The sequence below is a fragment of the Diadema setosum genome, chromosome 18 (genome assembly GCF_964275005.1).
Source record: "Diadema setosum chromosome 18, eeDiaSeto1, whole genome shotgun sequence".
Classification (NCBI taxonomy): Eukaryota; Metazoa; Echinodermata; class Echinoidea; order Diadematoida; family Diadematidae; genus Diadema; species Diadema setosum.
In genome coordinates, this window is record NC_092702.1 from 35480093 (window position 1) to 35491784 (window position 11692).

The following is an 11692-nucleotide window of genomic DNA, read 5'->3' on the forward strand; positions in this document are numbered from 1 at the left end:
CTTTCCTGGAACATATTAGGCTAACATATGTATCAATGTAATTACTGACATCAATTCCTAATATGTTCAATTCTTCCAGTGTTTTGGCGAACTATTTGTCTACACTCTTTTTCCAATGTTTTTGAGACAAGTGAAGTATACATCAGCGAAGATCATTACTGTCTCATACAATACTACAGTCAAACCTGTCTATAGCGACCCCCCACTATGGAAAGGACAAAAGTGGCCACTATAGACAGGTTGGTGGCCATTTTTAATTTCAACACTTGCATTGTATTGGAAGATGATAGCTGGTGTGTAACGATTGGCTGAAAGTGTGGAAAATGACATTGTTTGTATCGGGGCGTGACAGTTTTGATCACTTAAATTGGAAATTTGGTGTCTCGGAACCAATTTCAAAAATAAAATGAAGGTGTTACTAAATTGATAAATTATATAGGCATAAAATACTATTCAATTTCTATTAGTTATGTCTTCATTTTTTAAAATATTTTTGGAAGTCTTTATTATAGCATTTCGAGCCCGAGGAACTGATTCATACCTATTTTGCATGAATGCCGTTCACTAGCAAGTTCGAGGAGATTGATAATGTGCGAAGCTGAGATAAACAATACCCTGAAAAGTATTGCATTGTCTTTATTCAAAAGGATATTAATAGTTAATTAAATTGGCATTTTGGTAAAATTCTGAGATGTTATTAAATGCTGTCTTTGCCACGGTAGCATATATTCAGGGCGGCTTTACTGAAGCCTAGATCTAGTCAAGTTAGTTGTAAGATGGCTTTCATGGCGTAGAGCTGCATTTGTCAATCATGTCTGTGTGATTGTGACTGAGCTAAGACTTGGTAGAATTCATGCAATGAACATAAAAGCCAACGTATTCATGACTGATTTAATGGTTCAGCTAAATTTTTGTGGCCACTATACACAGTTAGATGTAGGTATGATGTAGATGGCCATGTCAAGCATGTCACCTCTATATAAAGGGTCTATAATACAGCGATTTCATATAGGGGATTTTTCAGTGGCTGCTATAGGCAGGTGGCCTCTATAGACAGGACAGGTTTGACTATAGTAGAAGAGAGTCACATTTGTTTTAAAGTCACAGAAATTCATGTTTCTACAATGCAGTAGAATGTCTGTAATAAATATTGTACAGTGTAGTGGTACCTGTAGAATCATTGTTTGTTGTCTGTGGGTAGCGATAAACAATGTCAGATGAGAAAGAAAAGGGTGTTAACACCACACGAAACTTACCACCTTTATCTTTCTCACTCAACAATATATCGCCTCAAAAGACACTGGTGACTGAAAACTTTCCCTCAGCATTCCACTAATGAACATATTAATTGCCTCCTTTGCCTTTCCTGACATTCCTTCTGTTGGAGTGTTGAAGTGGAAGCATAAGTAGGGATGACAGATTAAGACAAAAACAATGGAACAAAACATTAAGCAGTTTCAGATTGCTGTCAAAGTAACCATCAAAGTACTGCCAAATGTGGTCTTTTATTTCATGATACTTATCATCAAGAAGTATCAAGAAATGGAAAAAACAATCAAAAGTTGTTGAAGTCATGCATTTGACACATCATGAAATATCCACAGTTTGATTCATATATTTAACATGAGGAAAGACATGGAAAATTTTGCTTATGGTACAATGCAATATGGATTATGTGCCAACTTCATGCCAAGGTACAATGTAACAAACATGTAGCATCATTGTCACAAATCAATGGAGTGTTCTCTTTACTTGAGCAAAGTTCCAATTTTCAAATAACATTAACTTTGTGATTGAAACAGGACGGACATAGAAAAAAAAACATTTTTTTTTTCTTTATTATCAATAGTAATTAAATATCAGTTGTCTTTAAAAAAAAAAAAAAAATCTGATAGACTGCCATCATGATACGTAAAAGGATCGTAACTAGGCCCTTCAACTACGTCTGGGGACTTTAGGTACTTCTTATCCAGCAAAGCACAATTATGCCACTTTGACTTGCAAGGGGGAGCAATTTGAGGATAATGTATGAGCAAATAAGTGGTTCCCGCCATGTGGCTGATGCAACTTGCATGCTCATGCCACCCCTTGCTATGATGATGTCTTGTTTAAGCTGACGGATATGAACTTGGTCACGATGCCTTGTCAAATTGGTATGGTCGCGACAGACTTTCTGCTTAATACTTGAACAAATTTTGCCTTTAACACTGCAAATGCTACAACTTTCCACTTTATATATAATGTAGATCATGTCAGGTTGAGGATCAAACCCAAATAGAATGGCACATGCTTTCTGGGTGGTACTTATTATAATCTGTCTCTATGAGGATGACCAGGGGTTTATAAAAAAACTCTTCACCCTTTAGTCTCAATCTTGAAAGCTCTGTTTGGATAGTTGAAAGAGGAGCACATTACACTTGACTTGTCAAAGGCACAGAGGGATCAAACAACCAAAAGTGTGACACACACTGATGCTAAAATTTCTGCTAAGCGGTGGAATAAAGACACATAAAAAAAAAACACACACACACACACACACTTCTGGTGTGCAACAAAAAAAGAAAAACTTTGCGGCCAATTACATACTCTACATGCTACATCTGATTCTACACATACAGTACCTCACATCCGACATGATAGGAATGTCTCATGAGTAAACTGACTGCATGAAAGCCCTCTATTTCCTCAACGTTTAAAGAGACTTTGGGAAACGCACATCATGATCATGTTAAGGAGTCTGACACGCTGGGAGGTTATTGTAAATTATAAGAGGTAACCTGTAGATAGACAAGATTGTTTCAAATAGAATTTGAAAATTGATGTTTTAATACAGAAGGTCACATTGTAAGGGCTGGTAATTCAATTCCCTTATTCACAATCTATGATCTACAGGTTTGCACAATTCAACAGCAAGTAGATTATGTTGCATAGTGCTTATCTATAAACATCATCATAGCGAACATCATTATAAAATTTAAAATATGTGTTTGTCTGTTTGTTTGTTTTTTTTTTTTTTTCCATCATGGTGCCCCATAACTGACAAAATGGACATTGTACGAGTCAACTGAAAGATGTGTTACAGACTCGTTATTGTGGTGCTTACGTATCATTTTTCATGGTGTTTTGTTACCTTTAGCAAACATTTGTTTGAAAGACATGCTGTAAGTGTAATGTTTCATCACTGGTGGAACATGTCTGGTCACAATAAAATTTACCTCTTTTTCATGGTAATGCATGCCATGCGGCATTAGACACATATGTCCCATGAACAAAAAATATAAAAATAAAAAATGGAAAAACATGAAAAGCAGATGTACTCTAGGGTGAAACAAAATGAAAATACATAAAAAGAAAAAAATGTACAGGACCTATAAATGTAAACAAAAAAATTACTGCATCATACCATAGTTTCTTCCTGAAATACCAACCATGTTGGTGGTAGAGTACATCATAATACACACATGTACATGTAACTGATCACTACACACAGATGTTTATTGCATAGCTCATTAAGACACTTCTTGCTTCTTCTTTGGTAATCATGTAGAAATGCACACCTACCGTTCCCTTTGCCGTTTGTCAATCAAATTTTTTGCAGTTATTGGATATGCTAAATTGAACCATATCAAAGAGTTTTCATGGAATTAGAAAGCCGAAAAGGTAAGAAAAATGAGAAATCGGAGTTGAAAAGTACGTCGGTCGTGAACATAGTCTCCGACGTAAGTAGTGCACCGATTTCGCAGAGAACGATGTCAACGATTATAATCGATTCTGGTAGTCTCTAATTAGCCGCTTACTAACAATATCGAACTTGAGTCGTGCAATACGTGTAGTCCCTACTTTCATTTTTCACATTTTTTTCTTATTGTTAGCTCACCTGAGTCGAAGTCATGACAAAAGTTGATAATAATAATTTGATTTGAATAGTGTTGAAGGAAATAGAATGAGGTTGAAGGAAAAGTGGAAGAAAAAGGTTAGGCTATTAGCATTGGGAGGGAGAGAGAGAAAAGAAGTTGAGAAGGAAGTTGAATTCAAAGGGGATTTGTTTCTAGTAATCTACATAATTTATAGGCCTACTTTAATAAATTAATGAGAATAGTATTACAAAAAGTGTATGTTATGTTATAAAATCATGTATTACTATTGTGGACTTCTCATAACGTGCTCATTTTACCTAAAAAGAAACAGAATATTGAAATTGAAATGATAACATGTTTTTAATTGATAAATTCAACTTATAGTAGAAAGTAATTGTCTTTATGATAGTATTTATATTTCCATTTCATTTTTTTAATTATGTATACAAAAACTGCAACCCCAGTATTTGCTTTTGTTTTGTAGTAAAAATCCATTTTATTGTGCAATATTCATGATGGATAATTCCCATTTTTTCATATATCTTTTACTGTTTTGTACACATATCATCCGTCCATCAATTTAGTCAGCAAAAAATGTTAACAGATATACAGTCACACGCAGGAGAAAATTAACTAAAACGATAAAAAACAGACGCATCAAGATCACTTTCTTTCTTCCACATTTTACTGTCGAGCCGAAGTAATTATTGTGGTTAAACACCAAACAAGCGGCTGTATCACAGACTACAACGATCGATTATCATCGTTATATCGCTCTTCCACATAATCGATCATCCATCATGATCACGCCGTCGATCGGCGTACTTTTGAGTCAAAATCAGCTACTTTTCTTCTGTAATTGACTATGAAATTTCATGGAACCGTCAGATATGGTCCATCTTGATATTTCTGATAGCCACAAGAAGTCTTCATTGACAAATTAAGGAAGGAAATGGTAGGTGTGCATGGTGTGCATTTCTACATGATTACCTTTTCTTTTTTTATTGCGATTATTTTTTCCTGGGGGGGGGGGGTTGTGTCACAGGGTGTAGTAGACAGTAAATTCACTGCCAATCCACAGCATTTCCTTACATAATTCACATCACAATTATTCCTTTTTGTGACTCCTGTCAATCCAAAAGACAAGGAGGTAATTGTAGAGACAATATTTAACCTTTGCACAAATTTCTGTCTAAATGGATGCCTTCATAACAGACGAAGGGGATTTGCATCCCTCAGGATTTATCCATCATCCACTTTACACATCAAACGCCGCAAACCAAAAGTACATGGTTATCTTGTTCTCATTGATCTTGCACTTTTTTTTTCTGATGCTGCACTTATCTTTTATAAAATGCACAAATTATGTTCATGCGATTTTTCCATATTTGAAGAAAGAAGTGATCATATGAAATGGATGTTATGAATTTAAGAAGATGAATGGAATCCTCATGGTGCTAGTTTCAATGCAGGCGAGTCATTCCATGCAGTAAGCAAAGTGACGAATTAGATTTTCAGTTCATCAACATAAATTCACAATGCTGATTAAAATTTACGTCAAAAAGGAAACTCATCAGTATCATACAGACAAATTTTTTTTTCAACCCTTTTAAATATTTGTTGGTTAATAGTAAAGGGGCTGTGGCATCAATTGCAAACTGAGAAAACCCACACCCTTTGACATACTGTATTCTTAAAAATAGAGAAATTTGCCTGCATGGACTCAACAGTACATTAAATCATGCAGAGCCACAGGCAGTATCAATAAAATAAAAAAAAAAAAAAAACTCTTTTTCAATCAGTGTTGTATCATACAACACTGATTGAAAAAGAGTTTTTTTTTTATATATATATTATTTTATTGATACTGCCAGTGGTTCTGCATGATTTAATGCATGGTTGAGTACTTGTATGTACTGATTACTTTAGTACTTAGAATACATTAGAACTTAGAATACATTAGAACACCATGCTTACACTATACTGGTCTGGTAGCTTGTAACAGAAATTCATTTTGAATCATGCTGTAAGAACAGTGTATCTGAGACTACAAATGACAATTTGAGATTAATCTAAAACTAGATTTTTGAATACACCTACAAAATAGTACAATGCACGCTCTCTATCCAACATATTTTCATCTCACACCAAGTAATAGCATCTTGGCTCTAAAACCTCAAGATACACTCTATATACACTGTCTTGCTCATTTGTCAAGTAATGAGTTGAAGGAATGAATATAATTCATGAACAGAATGTCTTAACCAGCACGAATCACTACTTCAGAAATAAAAAAATATTGATTTGGGAAAACTCTTTCAAACTGCAGCAGTATTCGGTTGGATGGCTTTGTCCCCTAGTTTAATACAAAATTCCAAACATGGCATAGACAAAGATTTAAAAAATGGCAAGAACTTTATAGAAAATAATACAATTACACAGAATGACAAAGACACCATATTACATACTAAACACTACATGGCTATTGCTGGTGAAATTCTAAACTACTTTTCATGCTCTTTGCATATATGAGGTGAATACTGCTAAAATATTTCTCAAATATGACTTGTCATGATGTTGCTTTGACAACATCTCATACCTCCCCTCCCCCTTCCCACCCCCCCCCCAAAAAAAAGACTTGATATTTGCTGCGATATATCTATAACATACCAACTTTCAGTGACTACGAATATTTTGAAATTTAAAACTCTTTATTTCGTACAGTGTATGAAGTGTGCAGATGGCAGGGGGACAATTACTGTATGCAGTTCTATGGCTATCAGGATGTTGCCTCCCCTTTTGAAATTTATATTCTTTAATTCTTTTTTATCCCTCCAGTTCTAGAAATCTGAGAACAGACACATAAGAGAAAAGACAGCATATTGCATTTACTTTGCATATCTATACTTGCTATAAATGACACCTTGATGTTTAAAAAAAATTGCATATTCAGCAGTGTTATTTCTCTTCTTTTACTCTCCAAAATTCAGCCTTACTGAGATTGTATTTGAGCCAAGCAGCTCCTGACAGCCCCAATCACAATGAACTAAATGGTTCATTCTTCACATTTTCATCTCATGTAATACGATTTTCTGTTTGTATTTTATGTCAACTTGTATTGTATATTGAATTGCCGAATAAATAATAATAATAATAATAATTATTATGGACTGATATCACTATAGCAAAATATTCCAGTTTTGTTTGGCAACAAGACATGCAGCATCAGCTGATTCATGTACACTAACATACAAACACAGCTGCCCTCATTTGAACCATTTATCTTTCCATACACTGAGAAGAGAAGAATTCTCTGAGATTTGTTTGTCACTTAACTCTTAATTCCACAACCTGTTCAAGGTAGCTTAAATGGAGCTAAATCAAATGAACTAGAAATGTCGCTATGGCGACTGATGCCTCTGCCATAATGCATGATTCTCCCAATAGGCGTATAGTACAATGTCTTCACAATGTGTGATCCATGACAGTTTCACATAACTGCCAAATATTGAAATGACATATTTGTCAGAAATGTCTTGAACTGGGTTTGCTATAATTTTCTAAGAGTGCAGGTACACATATTTGAGGAATTTTGGGGAAGTTTATGCATTGAGTAATTTCCAAGGTATGAAGAAAGAGTGTGATGATGGTACAAAATAGATTTTTGTGTTTTTTTGTTTTGTTTTGTTTTGTTTTTTTTTTTGTTTTTTTTTTTGGGGGGGGGCATTGAAACCTGGCCTTTGACCCTTAACCTTTGACCTTCTGGCTGGAAATTTCCTGGAGAATCTCCATTAGGTAATGCATGTATTAAGTTTTGAAACTAATAACACAAGCATTGCATATACTAGTATATGAGGGAAATAGTAAAATTTTGAGGAGTTGACCTTGACCTTTGACCCCTGACTATTGACCCATGACCCCTAAATTCCCTAGATAATCCCTGCCAGACAGTACATGCATATGTACCAAATTCCACGAAGATACATTGAACCATTTGCAAGAAAAGTGATATTGCAACATTTTCACCTAACCTTTGACCTTTTGACCTTTGACCTTATGACATGAAACTCTCTCTGGAGAATCTTTACGCAGTAGTACATGTCTACACCAAGTTTCAAGAAAATACCTTTGGGCATTGCATAGATATGGGGGAAATAGCAACATTTGTAGCATTTGACCTTGACCTTTTGACCTTTGACCTCTTGTCAATGTCACTAGAATCTACTCAACTAATTGTCCCATCATACATCATCCTTGGACCAAGTTTGGTGAAAGCTGCTTCATCCAGTTTTGAGTTATCACGTAAACAGATGAATTTTAGGATTTGACCTTGATCTTTGACCTTTGACCTCTGTCTGATTTCACTGAAAAACTAATCAAGTAATTGTCCCATCATACATCATCTCCCAACAAAGTTTGGTGAAATTTGCTCCATCCAGTCTTGAGTTACCCTGTAAACGGATACAATTTCATGATTTGACCTTGACCTTTGACCTTTGACCTTTAGCTGATTTCACCCAAAATCTAATCAAATAATTGCCCCATCATACTTCACACTTGGACCAAGTTTGGTAAAATTCCAGTAAATATTACTCAAGTTATCGCGTAAACGAAAGCGGACGGACTTACGGACGTACGTACGGACGGACGGACAACCCGAAAACATAATGCCTCCGGCACCACTTCGTGGCGGAGGCATAAAAAAACTGAGGTTTCATTAAAATTGCATCTAAAATAAAAAAGGAGTTTAAAAGTTTCACACGCTTTCAATAGGGAGCTTTGGATTTTCGTGACGTGGACGTTCAGAAGAAAAAACCTGTTCTGCGCATGTTCTGATCTCACGTCGTCTTGAGTTTTCACTACGCCTTCTGGGCCATTTTTCGCATCCACTCAATTCACGATGCAGAGAGCTATTTGATCCACTGATCGTATCAGGGCACCATTTTACTTTGCATGTATAAGGCTCCGTCTCAGCATAATCTAGAAAAAGCTACTTTGCAACACAATGCAGGGAGAGAGGACGGCCAACGCAATCATCGTCTAAACATCCATACAATCTAAAGCTCCCTATTGATACATGCAACCTCAAGTTCAAATAAGATGAAACGATGACATCATGGTTTCACAAGTCTCCCACTGACCTGCAAAACTCTTCAATAATTCATTTCCAAATGACATAGAAATAACAACATGCAAGTATCCTTTGCATTATTTTTTGTTGCTATGATGCAATAACTCAGTCACGATTAATTTTAAAGGGCATGGGTAAAGTCATTAGATTTAAATAGAAAAGAAAATATTCTTACATTTCAGGGTTGTTGTTTTTTTCTCAAACTAATGAGAGGGTTTCAATTTGATGACATTATCTCTTCAGCCAACGGGAGGATATGACTGCGACCTAAGGCACTATTTTTTTTTTATTTTTTTGGTAAAGCCTTGTGAAAATTCAATAACTCTCTTCCTTAGAGTCTCGTTGTGATTAAGTGTCTAAACTGCTGTTACCAGTAGTCAGATTGTAAGACGTCAACCTGAACATAGCATGGAATTACACTAGAATAGCTGATACTAAAAGAGTGGAAATTTTCAGTGGTTTTACTTTCCTGAATTTTGCAAATTGCCTTTGAACTGTGAAAACAGAAATGCAAAAATATAAAAACATGCATAAACAATGCTTAAAAATATCATTCCTTTAAAAAAAGAAAAGAAACAAAAACAAATAAAAGACAAGCCATGCCAGCATTGGATTGCACTCAACTATAAACTTCTGTAGGTCTAGCACCCTGGGTGGGCCTTGACGGAGCAATATCTGGGGCATAACAACACACTAGTACAGTACTTAAAATACGGAGGGCACTCCTTGTTTACATACTGGTAATCACTGAGTAAAAACATATACATGTACATACTGTAAAGGTAGATATTTTTGCACGACTAATTTTTTGCACTTGGCCAAGTAAGATGAGTTGTGCATGTTTTTAATTCCACAGAATCAAGACATCAACTGCTGGAACATACATGTATGGCAAGCAAAACTATTTGTGTGCTTATATTTTTGCACTTGTTTCTGGTTGCGCAAAATGCAAAAAAATTTCAACAGAGCGAAAATTTCCACTTTTACAGTAGTACTAGTATTGTCACTTGTTACTCATTCTCATGTATTTAAGAAAGGTGAAGTAACGATTACTAGACCCTCCCAACTGCAAAATAAACATGCAAAATTGTCTAACAAGTAGCAATTAGTGAAAATATCTCCTGTATGCAAAAATTTCAGCTCCTACACCATGTACAGACTATTATCAATGCAACAGGCTCATACTCCCTGTACAGTTAAAGGGCATAGTCAGATCTACAATCAACCTCGCCAAAGCAGATCTTGCACTAAGTCAAAAAATTGGCAAAGTCAAAAAAATTGGCAAAGTCAAAGAAATATTCTATACCATCCCAGATGGATATAAGCATGTGTTAATTCTTCTGTGTAAGCCAAAATTCACATTGATCGAAGGACTTTCTGTGGTCTATATTTGGATATGATGTAGCTGAGAATGACTGCATTTCCACTATAAAGTCACAGGAGTGGCAAGATGCAGGATGCAGTTTGGCGTAGTTCTGGGCAAGTCATGGATGGTTTGAAGGGAAGAACTTAAACTCAAGGTTTCAGCACTGGACAGGTGACCGAACAATACTCACATGACTAAATGCATCAGAACTACACACCATCTCCAAAGTCCATACTTTGAATGGGTGTCACTTCTAGTGACTGTGCATCATAAAAGCCAGATGCAACAAACAGGTAGTATCACTTACAATGTATCATCCTACATCTGTATATATCACTATCTCGCCACTGGTCAAATGGACTGGGCACTTCATTACACCTGTCTGTGAGCTGGCAAATTCTACACCCTCGTAACATAAACATGATAAATGGAGGGCTTTGCTTTTATTGTTGTTGTTGGTGGGTTTTTTTTTTTTTATTTCCATTCTTTTGTGAGAATACCACCCAAAACTGGGGGAAAATAATTTTGCAAATTGTAGAACTATGGATGGATTACAATGTATGTTTGAAGATAGCTGCCTGCAAACATTTTATCCCTCCCATGATATACATTGAATTGTTCCTTCTCCTCCATTAGGCAAACTGTGAGTTTGAAAACATTACTGTACTACAGATATCTGTCTCTCTTTTCCTTGCACTGTTATGAGCTGTAGAGCATCAAAGATTTCAGAGCTTTAAAGATATCAGCCTTCGTGTCAAAATACTTTATGCCTGTTACACAGCCAGGTAATTGCTGTAGCTGCTGATTTCATCCCATGTGATATAATCCTCACACCTTGCATCCCCTTCCACAAAGCATCATTTCCTCAACAAAATTATTCAAAAGTAAATTTGAGGAAATCTTTAATACACATTCAAAGAAGTACAATTGAATACAAGGAATCTTTCACTTGGCTCTGCATAAGTCTACACAGTTTGAATTGTCAGAGTCACAAGATAACCCTGATTCACCTAACAATGTGCAAATGTCACACAGAGCTATATTCACAATCGCTCTGAAAAGATTCTGGTCACATGTTGCTGAAAAGGAAATACTTCAGTTCCACAGAGATTTTTTCTCATCAGTCCCTCGTCGGCAGGAAAGTTTGTTGCTCCTGCTCACCAACCGAAGTGCATCGGATCGCAGTCTAATGAATCCGACTGTGTTGGTCAATGTTTCGATGAGACGAGATCATCCCATGAGGATCACGCGTGACATGTCTGACACAGACCTGATAGTTGACCAACACAAGTCGGATTCATCAGACTGAGATCCGTTACACTTGGTTGGTGGCCAGAA